Source organism: Symphalangus syndactylus, chromosome 1 (assembly GCF_028878055.3).
Source record: "Symphalangus syndactylus isolate Jambi chromosome 1, NHGRI_mSymSyn1-v2.1_pri, whole genome shotgun sequence".
Classification (NCBI taxonomy): domain Eukaryota; kingdom Metazoa; phylum Chordata; class Mammalia; order Primates; family Hylobatidae; genus Symphalangus; species Symphalangus syndactylus.
In genome coordinates, this window is record NC_072423.2 from 18,784,480 (window position 1) to 18,808,421 (window position 23,942).

The following is a 23,942-nucleotide window of genomic DNA, read 5'->3' on the forward strand; positions in this document are numbered from 1 at the left end:
TGGCTAATTTTTTGTGTTTTTGGTAGAGACGGGGTTTCACCGTGTTAGCCAGGATAGCCTCGATCTCCTGACCTCATGATCCACCTGCCTCGGCCTCCCGAAGTGCTGGGATTACAGCATGAGCCATCGCGCCCGGCCAACCTAAAATTAATTATTACTTTTACTTTAAGTGAAAAACACATGGCCTTTTACTTAGACAGCAATGTTCTATCTTTCAAAGTGGACTGGATGCTGTAGAGAATAAAGAAGCTTCAAAGCCAGAACATGACTAAAACACCGATGCTCAGAATCACAGGGGACTTCACTGCTTGGGTACTAAAAACAAGTAAGATAGCTTTCTGCTGAAGCGAGTAAATCAACAGTTTTATTTATCCTACTACAAACATGAAGAATACTCCAATTAGATTCAGTGATTGTTATAGGCTGAATTGTGTCATCTCTCCCAAATTCATTGGCTGAAATCCTAACCTCCAATGTGAGTGTATTTGGAAATAGGGCCTTGAAAGAGGTAATTAAGGTTAAACGAGGTCCTAACTGCAATCTGACTGGTGTTCTCATAAGAAGAGGAAATGACGCAAGGGATGCGTGAGCACAGAGGAAAGGCCATGAATGACACAGTGAGGAGCTGGCTGTCTGCAAGCAGAAGAGAGAGGCTTCAGGGAAAACCAAACCTGCTGACACCTTTATCTTGAATTTATAGTCTCCAGAACTGTGAGAAAAAAAAAAAACACTGTATTTTTTATGTGACCCAGTCTATAGTATCTTTTTATGGCAGCCCCAGCAAAATACTACAGTAATTTATATGTTTAATTCCATAGAAGACATCTGTCTACATTCTTTGTAATAGAAGGATTACTGTTGATTTCCTTTCAATTATCAGGTTTTTTTTTTTAATAATAGTAATGTCATTTGTCCTTAAGTTCATGAAGTTTAACATTTTGTAATATGCACATTACTAGACTGCTACAATATAAATAAGTAGGTATCACACCCTGACATTAGCACAAGAAATACTTGTGTTAAAATATTGACTTCCTGGATTATCTACCTATTAGACACCTTTTTGAAGTGGAGAAAATATCGAATGCTAAATGTGCATAATCAGCCAGAGAAATGATTAAAGATACATTGTATTTTTGCTTTTGCTCCCCAAGAAGTACCTTAAAAATTGTTGAACAAATCAATAGCCTGCAGCCTTCCCATAAATACAAGCGCACCATCGCCTAATGACTTGGCGTTTACTCTGGGCCAACTTTCCCAGACGGATCCTCAGGAAATATAATAAGCATGCAGTTTAGCAGAGTAAGTACAATGAGAGTGCTTAGGAGAGGTTCAATTCACTGGAGGTGCGTGATTATTATACAATAAATGTGCAGTCTGTGCAAAACAAAGAAGCTCTGGGCACAGTTCGCACTTTGCTCAATGTTCTGTAGTTTTTATAGTAGCAGGATATGTTCTCAAGTGAGAAAAGCATGGCAACTGTATTTGTCACATACAGAGGCTTGAATCCAAAATAATTGAAGATAGGTTTACAGCACATTTTCCAATTTTCTTAATAACTTTTTTCCTTTAAATTCCAATGATGTCATAAAAACAAAATGGTAAGAGCTCAGCACTCCGCACCAATATAACACACAAACACATGCACAAAAACACACATCTCTCTTTGTATGGGTATTGTTACCTGCAAAAAGCATTCCCAGAAATTAAAGATATTTTCATCTTTAAAGAGATTGTGATTAGAAATGTAAATTATATAGAAATAGTTTCAATTCACTGTAAAGGAAAACAGTGAGAATGAAGAATGCCATAGATGAATATAAACACACACAATCATGTTGTATGTAGCAAGCTGTTTTCCCATTTTTGCTATAAAAAGCAGCTGCTCAAGTACTGAGGTGCAAGGAGGATAACAGCATTCATTTCTATGAATTTTTACATAAAATACGGGAACTATATGTAAGTTATGCATATTTGGGCAAAGCTGGGTAACCTAAGGGCAAAATGAGACGTCAGGAAGAACAGGGTGTAAAAAATGAATAGATGTTATTGCTTTCTAGAAATAATGATGCAATATGTAAAACCACTTCAGGAGAAAGCATTCATTTCGCAAAAGTAACATTGATATAAATAGTGGGCACTTTAATTTTTAGACATCAAAGGAATAAGATATTTTTAAATGAAGATCCGGTTTGCAAACTGTGAAAGGAACTACTGAAGAATTTTAAACATTATCATCAGCTTCTAGTGCCTGAGAGAAAACAAGCAAGTGAAAAAAAGAGATGGCCTATAACAAGGCACTAAAGGTCTCTAATGTGATTAAATTTAGTTACTCTTCCTTCTTGGAAAAAAGAAGTGTTTCTTTGTATTTATCTTAATCCACATAAAAAGAACATCTGATGGCATATTTTTAATATTCTGCACTGAAAACAGATCCAAACCATTGCTTTACACATTTACATTACCCAGCCTTGCCAGCCTTTGAATTATACTGGTTCAACTTTACCATTGCACACTTGGGTATGATATGTTGAATCACAGAAGCACGTTCTCTTTTTCTCAATACAGTGTTTTAGTTCTTAGTAATTAACTGTCTGAATCCAGCAGAATTAATAGACCAAGTTATTGTTCATTGTCTTCTGCAGCCTTATTAATCTCTGCTCCTCAAATGCGACTCCAGTGCAGCTCTCTGCTTTGTTAGCCTTGATGATCTCGTTCGTGTGAAGGACAGTCCAAGTTGAATGTTCTCCAGGATAGGAGGAAAAACAAACCTTCTCTTGGCTTTCAAGAGCCTTGCCTATGCCAAATATAGGAGGATAATGCCTTGGCCCTAAGATGTCAGCAGGGTGGCAAAGAACAGCTTCACAAAAATTAAGCTACAAAAATAGGATATTTTGCTGTGAAAATATAGCTTAAGCATTCCTATGGTAAAATAACCACATGTTCTTCCCATGTTCCTGGCATATCACAGTAATATATGATTAATTTGCATAAACAAAAGCCATGTAAGATTCACTGACATTTTCACCACAGAGAAAGATTCTTCTTTCTGACCATCACTGTGGCATTTACCGTTTTCTGCTCCTTGACTTGGATAGATACAAAGTGCTCAGTCATGTATTAAAAAAAAATCTTGAAATTATCTCTGTCAAGTGGGTAACAACCTGGTGGAAAATATAACCATCTACATAAATATTTATTATCACGCTGATAAAGGTTATATAATAGAAAATATTAGGAGCGAATGTAGACACCAAGACAGGTGCCGAAAGCTCTGAAGTCCTCTTTGTGTGTCAGAGTCTTCTGAGGTCATTGATTACAAGTAATACACTGTATAGGGAGGTCATGTTCTAGAAGCAGTCAGGAATAAGGAGAAATGCATGCAGCTCTGCCTAGCCTTGTAGACTAAAAACTACAGAATCGGATAATATAATGCAGTCGTTCAAAAATATTTAATATAGCATTGGTGTCTTAATCTATAATATTGCTATAAAGGAATACCTAAGGCTGGGTATTTATAAGAAAAGAGGCTGATTTGGCTCACAGTTCTGCAGGACACACAACAAGCACGGCACTAACATCTCCATCTGGTAAGGGCCTCAGGATTTTTCCACTCACCATGGAAGGCAAAGAGTAGCCAGTATGTGCAGAAATTACATGGTGAGAGAGGAAGCAAGAGAGGGTAGGGGTAGTAGCAGGGAGTGCCAGGCTATTTTTAACAACTAGCTGTGGCAGGAAATAATAGAGTGAAAACTCACTCACCATCCCTGTCCAAGGAAGCCATTCATGACAGATCCATTCCCATTACCCAAATACCTCCATTAGGCCCCACCTCAAACATTGGCGATTAAATTAAAGATAGGATGGGGACAGACTGGGCGCGGTTGCTCACACCTGTAATCCCAGCACTTTGGGAGGCCGAGGTGGGCGAATCACCTGAGGTCAGGAGTTCAAGACCAGCCTGGCCAACATGGTGAAACCCCCTCTACTGAAAATACAAAAACTTAGCCTGGCATGGTGGCTTGCACACGCCTGTAGTTCCAACTACTTGGTTGGCTGAAGCAGGAGAATCGCTGGAACCCAGGAGGTGAAGGTTGCAGTCAGCTGAGATCACGCCACTGCACTCCAGCTTGGGAGACAGAGCGAGACTCCATCACAGAAACAAACAAACAAAACAAAACAAAACAAAGCAAAAGAAAGGATGGGGATAAATCAACCAACCATATCCAAACTATAGCAATTTATACTACGCTAGACTCCACCACTTTCCAATGTGGTATATCCTCTGAATTAGAAAAGGAGAAACTTTTGAGGCTTTTGTATTTATTACTTGCAGAGGGCAATTACAGCTCCTAGTTCATTGTTTCATTGCCAAATCTCTTTTTAAAGTCTTTAATTTTGTTTAACAACTTATACTCCACCTTTGAGTCACACTCAGGATCTTGTTTTGTAGTCTTCTCTCTATAAACACATCCTACCTTCTTCTCATGCCTGGATGCTACTTTCCTGAAAAACATAACATGATAGAGTTCTTAAAAAGAACTCTTGGAGATAATGTAGCTCATTCCCTTCATTTTCCAGGTGAATTATTTTATTTAACTTTTTAATAAACAATGAAATGAGATTTGGGAATACTCAGCAGACTTTCCTAATGAAGTATCTAAGTAAAATTGAATTAGAAAGTAACCACTTATATTTCACAAAGCATATTTACTTGAATAGTAAACTTCATTGAAATTGAAAGAACTCTAATGCCATTTTAATTAAAATCATAAGCAAGATAAGGACACCAGTGATTAAACAAATAGAAACACATTTAATGATTAGAACTATTTAGAAAGAAAACAAAATTATTTTGAGAAAAGTAGACAAATTTATTTTGCTGGTGTAGTGTTTATATGCAGAGAGTAGTTGAGAACATAACTTTTTTAAAAAAGAAAACAATATTTGATAAAACAACTCAGTGAGGCAAATAAATACAGAATAAATATGAAACCAATCAATTTTGTGAATAATGATGACAATGATAATTAGAATTCAATTCACAATAGAAAGTACAATTTTACTTCAGACTGCAAGCTTGTTCAGCTCATGGTCTGCAGGCCACATGTGGCCCAAGCTGGCTTTGAATGCAGCCCAACACAAATAGGTAACTTTCTTAAGTAAGGTTTTTTTTGTTTGTTTTTTTTTTGTTTTTTAAGCTCATCAGCTATCCTTAGTGTTAGTGTATTTTATGTGTGGCCCAAGATAATTCTTCTTTCGGTGTGGCCCAGAGAAGCCAAAACATTGGACACCCATGCTTTGGAGGAAAACTTGGATTATTATCTCGTACCACATGTAATTTACATTCCAATGTATTAAAAATGTAATACAATTCTATACCATAAAAATGACCAAATCTTAAGTGTAAATTTAAGAAACTAAAACTAAACTTAGAGGTTGGTAAGACAACCTTAACTAAGTTACATTCACTTGTTTCATATTACAAAAGTGACTATAAAAATATAAAACCAAACAAAGCCCAGCTGACTTTGGAGAAATTCTATGATGGTTAATATATTTAATAAACAAAGAAGTCCAGAAAACATAAAAAAGTGTGAATAATAATTATAGAAATTTTCAAACTAACACCCAAATTACAATTAAACATGTTGAAAGTTATTTGTATTCACTGAATGCAAATAAAATGACCATAACTACCATTACTTTTTAGTCATCAGATTGACAAAAATAAGTGCAATTAAACCTGGCAGTGTTTTAGGAAAATTTTGATCATTCATTACTGGTGAAAACGTGAAATGTTAGTTTTTATGGAGAACAATCTGTAAGTTATATTTATATTAAATATATGCATACCAGTAGATTTCATAATTTCACTTTTCACTATAAAATAAAAATGTCAGTATATGAAAATATATAAAAATTAATGTTTGCTAATTTTTTTGGCTGGTGCAAAATTAGAAATAAATTTCTATCAACTGAGGAGGGGGTAAGTAAGTTATTATGTACTTATATTAAGCCACTTAAAAGTAATTTAATCTCCAAAGCTGTCTATAAAATGATTACTAATAGGATCATATAGATTGAGATCTTTATGAAAGAAGAAAGGGAGGAAAAAAGAAAAACGGAAATGATCATAATTAGAGAAGATGGCTTCTTTCCTTCTTACTATCTTGATGTGTAATGCTACAGCAACAAACTTGGAAAATGTGGAAATGTCAAGAGAATGGGAAATATACCACCTTGATATCACATCTCATACTTCAACACAACATGCTCCTATTTGGTTATTTCTAGCTAATATATTCCCTAAGACTAATTACTAGATTAGACTTTTTTTTCATTTATATTCCTATTTGTGTTTCAGGGTTTCAATATATTTTCCCATATTTCCCTCCAGCAGTTTTGCAATAGCATTAAATTTTATGTGATTTGTAAGTGAATTGAGATTTCTGCACTTCTGTTGAAAAACGAATTTTCTTGAATCTTTTGTCATGTACAGAAATAAATCTGAAATTTCACTTTTTAGAAATTTCAATATTTATTAGCTAATGTAGGTGGAAAAAGTTTGAAGTTTTTTTATTGACATTATTAAGTATAGTTTCATTTTTCCTGTTATACATTGCATTATTGTTGGGGCAGATTGTTCGTAATTTTCAGGTTATTTTTAAGAACTTAGTAATAGAGGCTGGATGCGGTAGCTCACCCCTGTAATCCCAGCACTTTTGGAGGCCAAGGCGGTCGGATCACCTGAGTTCGGGAGTTCAAGACCAGCCTGACCAACATGGAGAAACCCTGTCTCCAGTAAAAATACAAAATTAGTTGGGCGTGGTGGCACATGCCTGTAATCCCAGCTACTCGGGAGGCTGAGGCAGGAGAAATACTTGAACTCTAGAGGCAGAGGTTGTGGTGAGCTGAGATCATGCCATTGCACTCCGTCCTGGGCAACAATAGCAAAACTCCATCTCAAAAAAAAGAAGGAAAGAAAGAAAAAAACAAAAAACAAAAAACACCTCAGTAATAGAAAGTGAAACTTTCAGTGTCAAATATGCTACAGATATCAGTTTGGTGCAAAAGTAATTGCTGTTTTTCCAATAAAAGTAATGGCTAATATTTCTTCCAACAAAAATCTTTTGCTATTTAACTTAAGAGTTTGGGGACATAATCTTTCAATTTATTACAGTGAAATTTCTAACCAGATGTTCGAAAGGAAAGAGGTAACACCTTACCTACATTTTCTGTAATTTAATTTTTGAATTATTTTTGTAAATTAACATTTTAAATTCTTTAACTTTTTGGAAAATATCAGTTAATTTTATAATCCTTTGGTGAAAATTATATTTCCCAAAGATTCAGGGTATATAATTCCCTCACCTATCCTACCTCTTTCCTCCTGTTCATGGCTGACTCTGGTTCTTTATGTTTTCTAACTGTACACAATGAGCTTCGAGTTTTCTGTAGTAGATATAGTTATTTCATTCAGTATATTTTGATAATGAAATCTCTGAAAGAGAAATATATTCACTTCTGCCAGAAATCCAGATGGACGATAAAATAATTTATGTTAATTTCAGTTTATGCTCATTGGATTTAATATCTTAAAAATAAAATAAAATAAAACTTTGCTTGAGCCAATTTCCCCATATTTACATTCAGTGAACAAAAAAGCAGGATTTGTCCTAAGTAGAGTTTCCCATGTTCACACATATCCATGTATGTGTGAGTCTTTTTCTGAGCTCTATGCCAAAATACTGACCTATTTGTCTTTCCTTTCATTGATACCACGCTGTTGAAATTATTGCTGCTTTGCAATTAGTCTTGATAGAATAATTTTCTTATCTAACATCATTTTCGATACCGTGCTTGTTTTTTACCCTATAAACTTTTAGATGCCCATTTTAAAGTCACTCTGGCAATTTCCAGAAAACAAAACAAAGTAAAACGAAAAACCTGCTCCAGTGTCGGCTGTATTAGACTGACTCCTCTTTGTCAGTGTGGGCTGCTTTAACAAATTACGACATCCTGGCAGGCTTACACAACAGAAATTTAATATTTCTCAAGGTTCTGGAGCTTACAAGTCCAAGGAAGGACTTTCTTCTGAATTACAGATCCTGCCTTGTAGAGGGATCTTTACATGGCGTCAAGAGGGCAAAAGAGGTCTCTGGAGTGTCTTTTATAAGAGTGATAATCCCATTTGTGAGCGCTCTACCCTGTTGGCTAAGTAACTTCACAAGAGCCCCATCTTCTAGTTCCTGAAACTGAGGGTTAGGTTTTTTGTTTGTTTGTTTTGTTGTTGTTGTTTTGTTTTGTTTTTTGTTTTTTGTTTGAGACGGAGTCTCGCTCTGTCTCCCAGGCTGGAGTGCAGTGGCGTCATCTCGGCTCACTGCAAGCTCCGCCTCCCGGGTTCACACCATTCTCCTGCCTCAGCCTCCCGAGCAGCTGCGACTGCAGGCGTCCGCCACCACGCTCGGCTAATTTTTTGTATTTTTAGTAGAGATGGGGTTTCACCGTGTTAGCCAGGATGGTCTCGATCTCCTGACCTCGTGATCTGCCCCCCTCGGTCTCCCAAAGTGCTGAGATTACAGGCGTGAGCCACCGCGCCCGGCCCAGGGTTAGGATTTTAACATGTGCATTTTGGGGAGACACAACATTTAGTCTATAACAACTCTCTAGAACAATTCAGGGAATTGTGCATCTATAATACTGAGTCCTTCATGACATGGGCATGGTATAGCTCATATAAGTCTTTGTTTTTCACATTGACTACATGTTTTTATAGTGAATGTCACACATATTTTACTAACTTTAGTGTGTTGGTTAGATACTATTGCAAACATAATTTTTAAATTTTATTTTTATATTTTCGTGACTGTAATAAAATACAGATTTTATACCAGTTTGCATTCAGTAAAATTTATTTATTCATTTTATTATGGTTGTTAGATTCACCTGAAGTTTCCATGTCTAAAATTAAGCCATCTGGGAATAAATATAGGCTTATGACTTCCTTTCCAATTTATCTTTTTCTATGTTGTAATTTCTGGGATATATATAGTCAAAAAATAAATATAAAGTTATAAATAGATGAAATAGAAAACATATAATAAATAATACCACATTTGGCTCACTAAAAAATAAAATTAGAATTATTAAGGTTCTAGCAAGGCTGTCAAAAACAAAAGTGGTACAAATTATGACTATCGAAGATGAAAGTCGGGACATTAATACATACCCAACAGATATTAGAAAGACAATAAAAAGATAACATGTCAACTTTGGAATATAGGTATAATAATAAAGTTTATTCAAAGGCACATATACGAAAAGGGAGAAATAGTAAACCTAAACATCTGATATCTATTAAATTATATAAATTAATAATCAATAACTTTCCTACAAAGCAACTCCCAGGACCGTAACAAAAGTTTCTTATAAAACATTTAAGGAAAATGTGAGAAGAATCTTAGTTTCTTTAAGATCATGAAAAATGGTTTTCCTACTTTTGAACTTTTTTACATTTTAAAATAAAATCATATATCCAATTTATTAAAACATGCACAAGTAATACATACAATTTTGTCTATTAAAAATTAAAAACATATACAAGAATTATTCTTTAAAAAATAGACTAAACATTTAGATCACTGATTTTTACCGTTGTTTTTTAATATACATAAAAGAGTTCCAGATTTATCTCGTGCATAGCCTTAGCTGCATCAAATAAGTTTTGATTATAACATCAACTCATCAATTTGTATAAAATATTTTCTAATTTCCACTTTGACTAAATTTTTGATCCATGCATATTTTAGAAGAGTATATGCATCTTCTAAATTGATGTACAGTAATATTTTTCCAGTTATCTTTTAAAAATTATTTAAAAATAATTTTAAAATTATTCTAATGCTTAAACTGTAATTTGAGAATGAAATGAAAATTATCACAATATTTGAAATGTGGGAAGATTTTATTTATGAAGTAGAATATGGTCAATTCTGATAAATATTCCAGATTCAATTATAAATATGTACTCTAATGGATTTGGTTTTCCATACAGAGATAGATAGAGTAAGAGTGAGAATGAGAGAGAGAGAGAGAGAGAGAGAACACACATGAGGATAGAGAGAGAGAGAGAGAACACACATGAGGATATTGATGCAGATGTGGTTTTAGAGGTAGATGTAGACACTCTTCTAAAGAAACTACCAAATTGTTTTCCAAAGTGGAAGCATGATTTTATATCACCACTAAAAATCTAATTAGAAATCTAATTTTGACACTTGCTTACTGGCTATTAGTTTTTAGCTCTTTTAAATTTAAGTTATTCTAATGAATATATAAGGAACCCTCATTTTAGACTTAATATGCATTTCCCTAATAATGTTGAACTTTAAAAAATTGTCCTTTTAAAATATGTTCTCTTGTGGAGTGTCTGTTCAAATCTCTTGGCATATTTTTAGCTTTATCATAAGTTTTAGTTTTGAGGGTTCTTCTACATCATAATTGTAAGCTCTTTATCAAGCAAATACAATTTGAATATTTTCTCCCAATAGGTGTTAAATTTTATTTTATAAATGGTGTCGTCCAGGCTCAGTGGCTCATACCTATAATCCAAACACTTTGAGAGGCCAAAGTGGAAAGGTTATTTAAGCCCAGGAGTTTGAGACTAGCCTGGGCAACACAGGGAGACCCTGTCTCTACGAAAGAAAAAACAAAAAACTAAAACCAAAAATCAAAAACAAAAACAAAAAACAAAAAAGAAAACAAAAAGCTGGGCCTAGTGGTACACACCTGTGGTCCCAGCTACCAGGGAAGCTGAGGCAAGGGGATCACTCCATCCCCATAAGTTGAGGGTACAGTGAGCTGTGATCACACCACTGCACTGTAGCCTGGGCAACAGAGTGAGATTCTGTCTCAAAAAAATATAGATGGTGTGTTATAAGAGAAGAACATTTAAATATTTATCAAGTCTGATTCATCACTTCTTCTTGTTTTCATTAGTGTATATATTTTGAAACTAAGAAATATTAGTTTAAATATTGATCAAGTCTAATTTATCACTTTTTTTCTTGTTTTCATTAGTGTAAATGTTTTGAAACTAAGAAATATTAGTTGCCAACAAATGGTGAGAATTTGTCTTTTCTTTTTTTCTCAAGGCTTTAGAGTTTTAGATTATATGTTTAGGTTTATGATCCTTGTATAGTGTTGTAATGTGTGTGTACGGGAAGTATTTATGGCTAATGTTCAAATTACCTTTTTTATACAGATAGTTGGTTCCCAGAATTCATTTGACTAATTTCTGTAGTTCTGAAAAACAGTTGATTCTGACAAATCTTCCAATGATCTCCTTGCTTTTATGGTGGAGAGAATTTTAGAAAATCATTATGCCACCATTTTTGCTGACATCACCCCTCTTTTTGAGATTTTCAGTCTATCCTATTGTACTTTGGCTTTCATTCTTTCTTTTGGGAATTCAATTACTATTCTCATTTTTTAAAAGGTGATTTGTGTCTATCAGTTCATCTAACATTTTATTTGGTTTTGCTTTTCAGCAGTTTTACAGTGTTATATATGATATGGTTGATCACAAAAACGGCCATAAATTCCTCCCATTCCTGTACACATACCACTTCTGAAGGCAATTTTATTTTCCTCCCCTTAAGAGGTGGATGGAGTCTTTTCTCCACTCCTTATAACTGGGATATAACTTGTTTTGATCAACAGGACATTCACAGATATTATATAAGCAGAATCTTTCAAACTCTTCCAATTTGTAGCTTAATTGTTTGTTTCTGAAGGGAATTTTATCTTCTCCTTCTTAAGAGGTGGAGTCTCTTCTCTATGCTTTAAGACTGGGCTTGACAGTATAACTTGTTTTGAGTTGTTTTGAGTGTTTTGAGGACATTTACAAACATGATGTTAGCAGAATTATTCAAACACTTGCAATTTGAAGCTTAGTTGTTTGATTCTCTTGAGAACCCTGTCATCATCTTCATGTTAAGATTGGCTTATTTGCTGGATGCTGAGAGACACATGGCCAAGCAAATCCATTGTCCTGTTTAGAAACAGCTAACTGTCATATGTGGTATTGAGGCCAACACAGATCTTTCAGTCCAGCTCAGCTTGCCCAAAATAGCACCCAGTTGTCTCATTATGAAAAATGGTAAATGCCTTTTTTATGCTGCTAAGTTTTGGGCTGGATTGATATGCAGTTAAAATTAGAAGATCTATGTGGTTTTCCTTCTGTTCATACTACCTGGAGTATCCCTAAATTGTGGATTGGTGTGTGGATTCATGAAGTTTTGAAAATGTGGGGCGGTTATCTTTTTAAAATTGCTTTTGCTCTCTTCTCTCTTCATGTTGTTTATTGCATCCCAATTAAAAGTATATCATAACTATTAAGACTGTCACACATGTCTTATATGTTCTTATATATTTTACTATTTTTGGAATTCGTTTGCTGTCTGTGCTAAAATTTGGGCATTTGTTATACATATGTCATCCTGCTTTATTAAGTCTGCCTTCTGCTATGCCCAGTATGGTATTACAAACACACACATTTTAAGCTTTTAATTTTGGATATTTTATTTGTCTATCAGAGGATGTCTATATCATTCTTCTGTATCAATGGCATTTCTGTGGTAAATTTATTGTCTTTATATTTTTGGCTGTATTTTACCCATTTCCTTTATCACATTAATTAGACTTATTTTAAAGCCCTTTTCTGCTAAATCTATTAGCTGGGCCATCTGTTCATTTATTTTTCTGTATACTCTTTCCTCTCATTATTAATAAAATGTAATTCTTACATGACTAATAATATTTTGTTGTTTTCTGTATGTTGGAGTCTAAGGAACACAAGATAAGATTATGTTTTCTCCAGAGTGAGCTGCTTCTTCAGCTGGAAGATTGATAAGAAGCTGAATAACTCAATCATATCAAAGAAATAACTTAGTAAGGCCTGAGTTTGAGTTTTTGGAACCCTGTCTGTCTGGTTTGTTCTCAGTCATAGGGTGTATCTTTCAAGGACTTTCCTTGGTAAGCATGGAGGGCATTTGTCTCTTCAGTCTTGAAGGATGGGGCAGATTCCCTTCATGCCTTCCCGAGTTTCAGTTCATTAGCATCCTGCCACATGAAGAGTCAAAGTAAACCAAGTATCTTGAAGGAAAGATTGGTCCTGTGTTTGAGAACATCCAAGTCTTAATATTGTCACAGCAACCCTATTTGAACACCAAAATCATTGCTGACTTCTCTTATCCCCCAAAAGAAATCTGTGAATAATCAAGCTCAGATTCCCAACTTCTAGTAGCCCCCATACAAAATATATTTCCCTAAAGGAAAAATCAAGTTATGTTCTTTGTCAGTACACACTATTTTTCTTGCATATCTTGTATATTCTCTTTTCAGAATCCATTCCATCAGTTGTGACTTTATATTTAGTACTGAAATACTTCATGATATTTCACTCTATTTTTCAAATGCGTTTGTCTTTGCTCTGCACTCTTATGCATAATGTTAGCATTCAGAAAAGAACCTGTCAGGGAAACCATCCATGTGTTTGAGGCCCTTCAAGTTTTCCATATGTTACTGCAGCCCTCTGAACCTTCTAAAAGCTGTTTCTCCAAAGAGAAACACAGCATCACTCCGCTACGATGTCCAAGCATCCAGGGTTAGAAAATAAAAATAATTCTGGTGGCAGTTGTCTCACTCACTTCTAAAATATTGCTCTCACTCTGAAATTTCATTTTTTTCTAGTCTTGATGAGGAATAATTGACAGACAAAAATTGTATATGTTTAAGTTATACAACATGATAATTTTGACATATGTTTACATTTTGAAATGATTGCCACAATCAGGCTAATTCATGTAACTATTACCTCACATAGTTAACAATATTTTGTGGTGAGAACACTTTGGATCTACTCTCTTAGCAAATTTCAAATCTATAATATGACATTATTAACCATAGTCACCATGCCAAACATGAGATTTCCCCCATCTGATAATTGAAAGTGTATACACTTTGATTGACATCTGGACATCTCCCTCACCTTCCAGCCCCTGGCAGCCATCATTCTACTCTCTGCTTCTGCAATTTCAACATTTTTAGATTCCAAATGTAAGTGAAATCATACAGTATTTGCCTCTTTGTGTCTGGATTATTTCACTTAACATAATTTCTCCCAGGTTCATCCAAGTTGTCACAGATGGCAAGATTTTCTTTTCTTTATGGATGAATAATATTCTATTATACGAGCACATCATTTTCTTTATCCATTCACATGTAAATGGTAACTTAGGTTGTTTTTATATCTTTACTACTGTAAATAATGCTGCAATAAACATGAGCATGCAGATACATCTTTGAGATACTGACATTATTTTTTTTAGATGTATACCCAAATGTGGGATTGCTGGATCACATGGTAGTTTTAAGCTTTTGGAAGCCTCCATACTGTTTTCCATAACGGTTGTTCCTGTTTACATTCCCACCAAGAGTGCATAGGGTTCCCTCTTCTCCACACCCTCCCCAACACGTGTTATCGCTTGCTTTTTAATACTAGAGATCCTAACAGGTCCAAGGTGCTTTCTCATTGTGGTTTTAATTTTCATTTCCCTAATGCATAATGATGTGGAGCATCTTTTCACGTAACTGTTGGCCATTGGTACGTCCCCTTCAGAAAAATGTCCATTCAGATTCTTTGCTCATTTTTAAATCTTTTTTTTTGTTTTGGTTTTGTTTATGCTACTGAATTGTATGAGTTCCTTATTTTGAATATTGATCCCTTATCAGATCTATGGTTTACAACATATTTTTAAAATTATATTGGTTGTTATTTTGTTTTGTTGATTTGTGCTTGTTTTCTGACCAGAAATGTTGTGCTTTGATATGGTCCCACTTGTTTATTTTTGCTTTTGTTTCACGTGCTATCCATGTCATATCCAAATTGCCAAGACCAATGTCAAGGAGCTTTTCACCTGTTTTCTTCTAAGAGTTTTATGGATTCAAGTCCTAAGTTTAAGTCTTTAATCCATATCAAGTTAATTTTTGTTTATGGTATAAGAAAAAGGTCCAATTTTATTCTCCTGCATATGGATATCCAGTTTTCCCAACAACATTTATTAAATAAACTATCCTTTTCTTATTGTGTATTCATGGCATCCCTATCAAAAAATGCTTGACCATATACAGATTAGTTTATTTCTGGGCTCTCTATCGTGTTCCCTTGGACTATGAGTCTGTTCTTATTGCTGTACTTACTGTTTTGATTGGTATATGTTTGCAATGTAGTTTGAAGTCATGAAGTGTTATGTCCCCAGCTTTGTTCTTTCTCAAGATTGCTTTGGTTATTCAGGGTCTTTTACAGTTTCATATGAAATTTAAAATTTTTTTTCTATTTCTGTGAAAAAGGCCATAGGAATTTTGAAAGATATTTCATTAATTCTGTTCTCACTCTGAAACTTTATTTCATTTGGCCCTTGTTGCTTCTACAAATCTGTATTTTAAATACCAGGTTTTGGTACTTTACCTGAACTTTTTTCTATTTATTGTTAGTAAAACATTGTTCTGTTTCAACTTACTGTATTGTCCTGAGACCATAATTTCATGAAGATTGTATTAGGAAATTTACTCTGAACGCAACATAGAAAATAAAAGGATAGGAAAAAGAAAGTAGGGAGTCAGCCTGTAAAAACTTTTTTAATAACACGTAATTCAGTTCACCTTTTCAGAACCTACAGAGTGGCAAAGATAATGGAGTGAATTGGTGGTATCCCCTGTAGTCAAACGACTCTTACAGAAATGAGTCCCTATTATGTACCAAACACAGTTCTACACGTATGATATACAACAATGAATAAAACAAACATAAGTCCCATCCACAGGGAACTTAGGGAAAAACAGATAATACATTAAATATACAATAAATAAATAAATAAACAGTGTATTTAGTTACAAAGAGAGGTGTGCTATGAAAACAAAAATAGAATAAAGTCAGCAGGTTAAAATTACCAGACATGGATTGGTGGCTTGCAATGTCAAATAGAGTAGCAAAGTTAATACTTGGTGTGATAAGGTAATATAGGATTTGATATAAGTGGAATTTATAATATTCTGTAATTGAATTGTTGAGTGTGGGAAATGGTTCTTTTATTTCATAAGGCAGCAAGTCATTGATTCTAATTTATCTGTAGGTGATTTTGAATTTTGAACTTACACAATTATACAGTCTGGAAAAATGATATTTTAATTACTTACTTTCTGGATCTTACATTATTTTCCTTATTTAACTCGCTAACACCTTTAAATTTTAACAGAAAGCAATGTTTTCTTATTCTTAATTTCTTAGGGGGAAGTTTCATAAATGAAGACGAGGTTTTTCTGCAGCTATTTTTTTCATTAGAGGCATTACTCTATGATATAAGTTCCTATCATTCATAGTTTGTTAAACATTTGTTGAATGCTTATGTACTTGGACTTTATCAAATGCCATTGTACAGCAATTGAAAGGATCATATGGCTTTCTTTCAGTCTGACAGAATAATGAATAATTTTTATTTTCATAAGCTGACTTATACTACTGAAGTAAGTTTGGTAGTTTTTTTCATGACTTTTGAAGATATGTTTGCAGCAAATATTACCTTTCAATTTAACTTTTGAGTCATGTCTTTATATGTTTTGTTATAAATGTTATTCTGGTCTCATAAAATAATTGGACATTGTTTCTTCTTTTTAAGAAATATCTCAAAGAATTTTTAAGTTACATATTATTTTTTCTTTCATTGTTTGGAAAAATTCATTTGTGAATTTTTGGGGCTTGAATTTTCACTGTAGGAAAATGATTAAATTAGGATACAAATTATTTAAGAGATATCATAATTTTTGTCTTCTTGAGTCAAACTAGGTATTGTATTTTTCAAGGAATTTTTCAACTTAATCAAATATTCAAAGTTATTAGTATCAACTTGTCTGATCATCTCATTTTAATCTTTATACTGTCTCTAGAACTACTACTAATGGCCATTTTTTTATCCTTGATGCTCATAATTTCTACTTTCTCTCCATGTACTTCTCAGTTTTATTTTAGTTTTATTAGGTTTATTAATCTTGTGAGAGTACTACAATTTGGCTTTATTGATTCTCTATTGAATACTGCTTTCTATTTCAATAATATACGCATTGGATTAAACCAGGCTTCTTTTGCTCTCTTCTCAAAATGTTGTTTTTTTCATTTATTTCTAGCCTTTCTTCCCATCTGCCTTATGTATTTGAGTGTATTTCCTTCTTACCATGACTAAAACAGCATCCACACATTTTAATATGTTAGCGGGTACCACAACATGTGTACATTTGATTCGCTGACATTTATGGAGAATAACTTCGTGCTCCCACAATTGATTAAGTTTGGTGACTATTCTAACACATCTTCTGTATTCACTGCAACTAGCATTCCATATATGTCAATTTGGTCAATTTTTTGAATCATATTGTTTACATTTCCAGTCCCCATAATGATATTTTTGGCTGCTTCTATTAACGTATGCGATACATGTGTAAAATGTTTCAATAGCTATTAGGGCTTTCACAATATCTCTTTTGTATTCTGTCAAATTTCACTTTAATATATTTAATTTTGTTCCACACATAAAACATACTTTTATTCTGGGCTTAATTCTTTGTGGGAGCTGTTCTATTTTTCATTTACACATACTGTTAATGTGCAGTTCTTCAAGAATGCTAACTTTAATTCTGGCATATTTCACAGGTTTCTTCTTTAACAGGCTCTGAATTTCGTCTTTTGTCATCACAGACCCAGGAGATTAGCAAGCACTCTACTCAGCCTTTTTAGCCTCCGTTGCACAGCTTTTGGGTAAACAAAATCCCTCCTTGGGAAAAGCAGCTTTTGAGTTTGCAGACACATCTCTGCTCCTTCCTTCCTCTCTGGGTCATGACCTCTCATATCATCACCGCTTGACTGGTTCAGTGTTGGTTCAAAATATTTTCTTATAATATTTGTTCAGCTTGCTCATTTTTTGTTTCTTTTCCAGCAGAAGAGTTAGTCTGAAATGACAATGTTATATTTTCATAAGTATAGTTCTGTCAGATTCTGATTTTAACATTGCTTCACAGATTGCAATGAGAAGTTATCTTTTCTGAAGTCTGTTAAATTAATTTCATGTTTAAAAAAACCCTATTTTTAAAAGTCCAGATTTTTCTCTGTATTATTTTAAGGTAATACTGGCATTTGCAATGTAAGAGTTTCTTCTAGGCATATTTTATTAAAATATTTAAACAGGGAAAAGTAAAAATTTACTACACTGCAACAGTCTGCTTTAAATTTTTCTTTATCGTAAAGTCTAAGGGTTTCTGGAATCATTTCATAGCGTCTGTGTAATAAAGACTCATTTTCTAGAGGCATTTAATCAACAAGAGTTGAGATCATTTTTTAAATGAGCTCTTCTCATCCTGACACATAGATTCGAAATACCTTATCTGAACATCATCTTCCAAGTTTATGCTTTTGATTACACCTGGGTAGAAACTGTGTTTCCTCCCTCTAATCTGTTGCCTCATATTTTTTCAGCAACTGAAACAGCATATGTTAAGGCAATGAGGCATGGCCACCCTCTGGGCTTTCATATGCCAGAATAAAGAAAATGAATGTTAATGCCAAAAATAAAGAAGCATATTAAAATTAAGATGTTTTGGAATAGTGTTTCCCTCTAATTTATGGTTTAAAGTTACCATTTTATGTGATTTATAAAACTCAGACTGGAATAATGAATGTTATTTTCTGTGTATTTTTTGCAAAAAAGAAAACATGACTGACTTCGTTAGAAGAATTTGCTTTGTTAAATTTATACATTCACTTACTCTACACATAATTTGAGTGCCAGCATGTGTTAGCATATCAGTGCTAGATATAGAAACAATTCAATATTTGGCTAATAATACTAGTGCACTTATTCAAATTTTAAATAATTTAACACTTTTCCTATAATTACTTTTTAAAGTGTGTTAGTTGTTATTTGGATTACTAACCAAATATGGCTTGTCACATACATAAACATATGTTTTTAAGTTAAATGATTATTAGAATGCAGATTTCTAGAGGCAAACATTTTGGAACAAATGTAATATAAGTAGGTATATAAATTAAAGATACTATGTCGTGCAGATTTCTAGAAGATGGATAATTTCTGTAGAGATTTTACAATGATATAAATGAAGTATCCACGAAAGTAATTACTGAAGCTGTAATTCATATGTTAGTCATAAAGGAATTGACACTTTTATTTGTTCCAGCTAGAAAAAAAATCACAAATATAAGTTAATTTACATTCATTGACTTGAGATGTAGAAAAAACAAGGAAAGCACAATTCTCAAAGAAAAATGTTGAAGATATATTAGAAACATTTTACAAACTTTCCGTGAAATAGTAATCAGCTTTGAAAAATGGCTATCAGTTTTTAACTTACAAAATCATATCATCTATACTCTTCCAGGAAAATTCCTAAAATTCCCTAGGCCTATGAAACAATCATCTATTTTCAATTAAGTACTTCAGAATAATGTGAGAATTTGAATTATGTGTATGGGCATTAGCCATATGGAGATGTAAAGACAGGATTTTTTTTTAATCCAAAAAAAATCCAAATATTGTACTTATTTGCATTGAGAAAGAGATAGGATAGAGACTATTATCCAGAAATGAAATGAATGTATATAGGAAGTATATTTTCAAGCAGTGATCAAATACCAGGTTCCTAAGTTTCAGAAGCTTATTTAAAAGTCTCTGCAGTTACTGTTTCAGAAGTTACTCTCAATGGACATACGCATTTGGATGTTAATTTTTAATGCTGCTCATTCACCTTTCTTTTTTTTTTTTTTTGAGACGGAGTCTCACCCTTTCACTGAGTTAGCCAGGATGGTCTTCATCTCCTGACCTCGTGATCCGCCGCCTCGGCCTCCCAAAGTCACCTTTCTCTTTTTATGTATATTTTATTCTTTGGTTTTAGTCTCCTTATATAAATATTCACATATGAAATTTTTTATTATTTATAAAATAATTTATTCACAGTATATAAAACCACATATTTAAATACTATAATTCAAATAAAATAACAATATGACTTTTTGTTACACAAATTACATGGAAGTAATTGACTTTTTTTTTTACCAGCCTCATAAATAGGTTGATTTATTTAAATGTGAAGTTTGCTTTATTGAAATTTTATTTGCAACATATCTTAATATAGTTAAAGTGAATGTATGCATATCATTCTATACATTAAAATGTTTATGGATTTTTCTACTTATAATTGAGTTTTGCATACATCAAGTGAACTGTGTTCTTTTTTTAAGGGCCTGAACAGTAGTAAGTATATATTTTCTTTGCTTTTGATTTTGAAATAATTTATTGTTGCCAACTGAAAATAACGTGGACCCATTTTCTTATGATAAAGAAAATCTGTGTTACCAAAGCTTAGTGTTTCATGGTGAATTTTCCGATTTTCCTTATCCACTTAAAGCATCATTAGCACATTTAATAAGATTGCATTCTATCTGCTTAGATAATTCATAAATCTGGCAGCAATTTACAAGTTAATGTCTTTGTAATATACTTATAATAATTGACGTCAACTGTGGGTCATTAGTATGATTATTGTGCCACCAATGAACTGCACAGTTTCTTTGGATGACTAATTTGTGTTTAAGCTTAATAACAAATGTCAGTTTCAATTGCTGTTGTCCTTCCGCTTTTCTTCCCATGTAAGATTTCTTAAGAAAAAAAGACCTTATAAAACAATGTTAGTCCAGCCACTGAAACAAATTCTAAAGGTATAAATTACTTTGCTGAATTTTAATTGTACAGCTTGTCATGATTTGGAGATTAAATAGGAAATTAATATATTTTTAGGTACTTTTATGCATAGAAATTATTTTCCCAATGTCTGTTATTGAGAATCTTTATATTGTTAACTTTTATTAAAATCAACCATTATTTTAAAAGTTCATATTCATCTCATATTTACACCCTAAAGGCCGAAGGGCTTCTATGGGCTTCACAATCTGACACATCCGAGCTTTTCAGCCTCATCACACACACTTTCCTTCACACATGCTTTGCTCTGGCCATTCCAAGCCACTTTCAATTCTTTAAGCTTGCTCTGACTTTCATAATGCTGTCTTTGCTCATGCTCAAATTTCCTTCCCAATAGCTGAGAATCTCCCTTACCATCCATAAATTACCTTTTAAAGCTTACTTTTTCTTTGATCTCTTCCAGATCAAAAACAAGCCTTCCCCATCACTCTCCAGGAAAAATAATTGAAATTCCATTGTTCATAAATGTTTTGCAACCATACAGATAATAATAACATATATTGCATTGCATTATATTCTTTTATTTTTGTTTTTCTAATCAGCACAAAGTCCCCGAAAAGAAGACGACATGTTATATGTAATAACATAATAAAAGTATAAAATGTATAATAAAGATAGAGAAAACATCTTAGCAATGTGTATGTTCACATTCACATATATAAGGATATACCAGAGCCTATCAACATAGTACTTTCTCCATAATACTAAATTAAACATTCTCGGGAAGCTAGCAAAAGAATATTATTTCACTGCAATATTATCTGTGGTAATACGGAGTCCTTATGCTCTGGACATTTGAAGTTGAGGACTGTTAATTTCCTCTATAAGTGATGGCAGGTTGTGGCAGGGCGCGGTGGCTCACGCCTGTAATCCTAGCACTTTGGGAGGCCGAGGCAGGTGGATCATGAGGTCAGGAGATCAAGACCATCCTGGCTAGCATGGTGAAACCTCATGTCTACTAAAAATACAAAAAAAAAAAAAAAAAATAGCAGGGCGTGGTGGCGGGCGCCTGTAGTTCCAGCTGTTCGGGAGGCTGAGGCAGGAGAATGGTGTGAACCCAGGAGGCGGAGCTTGCGGTAAGCCTAGATCACGCCACTGCACTCCAGCCTGGGCGACTGAGCAAGACTCGGTCTCAAAAAAAAAAAAAAAAAAAAAAAAGATGGCAGGTTATTTTCACTTCCAGAAGTGTGGAAGAGAGCAATGAACATAGAGAAGACTCTTGCTATTCATCAGAGTGACTTGGTTGTACAGCAGAATAGAACTCTTAAACTTATTCCTCTCATCTACCTAAAGTTTGTATTATTGAAAATGATTGACAGTAGATTTTAAGTGTTCCCAACACAATAATATGATAAATATATGAGGTAATTCATGTGTTAATTAGTTCAATTTACGCATTTTACAATGTATAAACATTTCAAGATATCACATCCTATACAATAAATGTATATGATTTTTGTCAATTAAAAATATTTGCTTTTAGGTATTTTCCTGTATATTTCTAAATAAACTATTTTCCTTATGCTTTATTTGGGGATACATAAGATCTGCCCATTGAAATGAGGAGCTAATGGAAACATTTTGCTCCATCTTTGTTATATTTTTTATTTAGTCAAATACGTGTTTTTAATTTCACAGTAATGATTCTAATGATTTATTCTGGGAATGTTTAAAAACATGTCTAATTCTTCTTACATGTAAAGTCTTGAAAATATTTTCAGATAACTATTCATGATCTCTAGTGTCTTTTTTCTCCAACCGAAATAGCCTCAGATTCTTCTATTATTTTTCTTTTAATGCAAGCATTTTTCATCATTCCAAATCATGATCGTTGTACTCTGTACATGGTCTTGTGTCTCTAAGTACCCCTTAAAATGCACTTCTCTGAACAAACAAAAACAGAACACTTAAAATCTAGTCTGAAGTGCAGTAGAACAAATTCTCTCCATTGACTACAACCTATCTATCCTCTACCCTCTGCTACTCCACTGAAATTGTTCCTGTTAACATCATTAATGCCCTCATCTAATACAAAATCCAATGAATTCTCCATTGAAACAATGGTTATGCTCCCTCACTTTCCTGTGCCAGTGATAAAGTTACTCACTCTTAAATTTTCTCTTCCTCATTTTTCAGTTTCTGACACTCTCTTGATCTTTCTAGACCTGTAATTTCTTTGTGTTTTTCTTCATGAGATTCTGTTCCTTTTCTTGCTTTCTACATAATAATATCCTTCAAAGTTAGATCCTACAGCCTTTTTGGTTATTTATCTACACACTCCCCTACATTATTTCACAAAGGAAATTTGATCGTGTCAATTCTAATTTATGATCCCGAATATATTTCTAGTTGGGCTCTTTGAATCCGTATTTTTAACCATTTATTAACTATCTCCTATTGATACTCATTCTTCAAACAACATAAAATAATGTATAATTTTCTCACTGAAGGATTGTCATTTATTCCAAAACAGAAAATGTGTGCAGGCTTGGAACAGGAAGACGGAGCTTATGCTCTTTGAAGTCAGAATTGTAAAGGCAAAGAGAAGGAAGATTTTGGTTTTTCCACATACAACAGGTGAACAAATGTGAATCATTTTACACATAACGTGGCATAATAAATCAAGATTAGCTATGTGGTCTAGGAAATCTGAAACACTCAAGAAAGGGAAGATCTATCAATGTCAGAGTCTCAGCCAATGGTGGTGGGTGCATCTCCTCATCGTATGAAGGAGGAGACACTGTCAACAATTTACCGGATACCTTCCTGTCCTGGATAGTTCTGTTTTGGGCATTTTACTTATAAAGTGTTTTACTTGAATATTCTTTTTCGTGTGATTTCATTTTTTAACATTTAAATTGCTAAAACATCTTGAAGTCATATTGGTTCCTAATGGATTTCCAAATGGTGGGTTAGTTGTAATATCATTTTTCAAAAATTTTGTCTTGAACCAATCATTAATGCCACCTTTATCTTGTATATATGTATGTGTTACCTACAGATATTTATTGTGTATATATGTATATATATTATGTATGTGTTACAAAGGAAGTG

At 33.5% G+C, this 23,942-nt stretch overlaps 1 long non-coding RNA gene across 1 annotated transcript in view; it reads right to left on the reverse strand.

Annotated features, from left to right (window-relative positions):
* Nucleotides 1-17,515: 17,515 nt before the first annotated feature.
* The window catches only part of LOC129492068 (uncharacterized), a 126,211-nt gene continuing 119,784 nt past the window's right edge, over nucleotides 17,516-23,942 (reverse strand). The window contains exon 6 of the long non-coding RNA XR_008660718.2: nucleotides 17,516-18,063. This is a non-coding gene — a long non-coding RNA (uncharacterized lncRNA). The remainder of the gene's footprint in view (nucleotides 18,064-23,942) is intronic.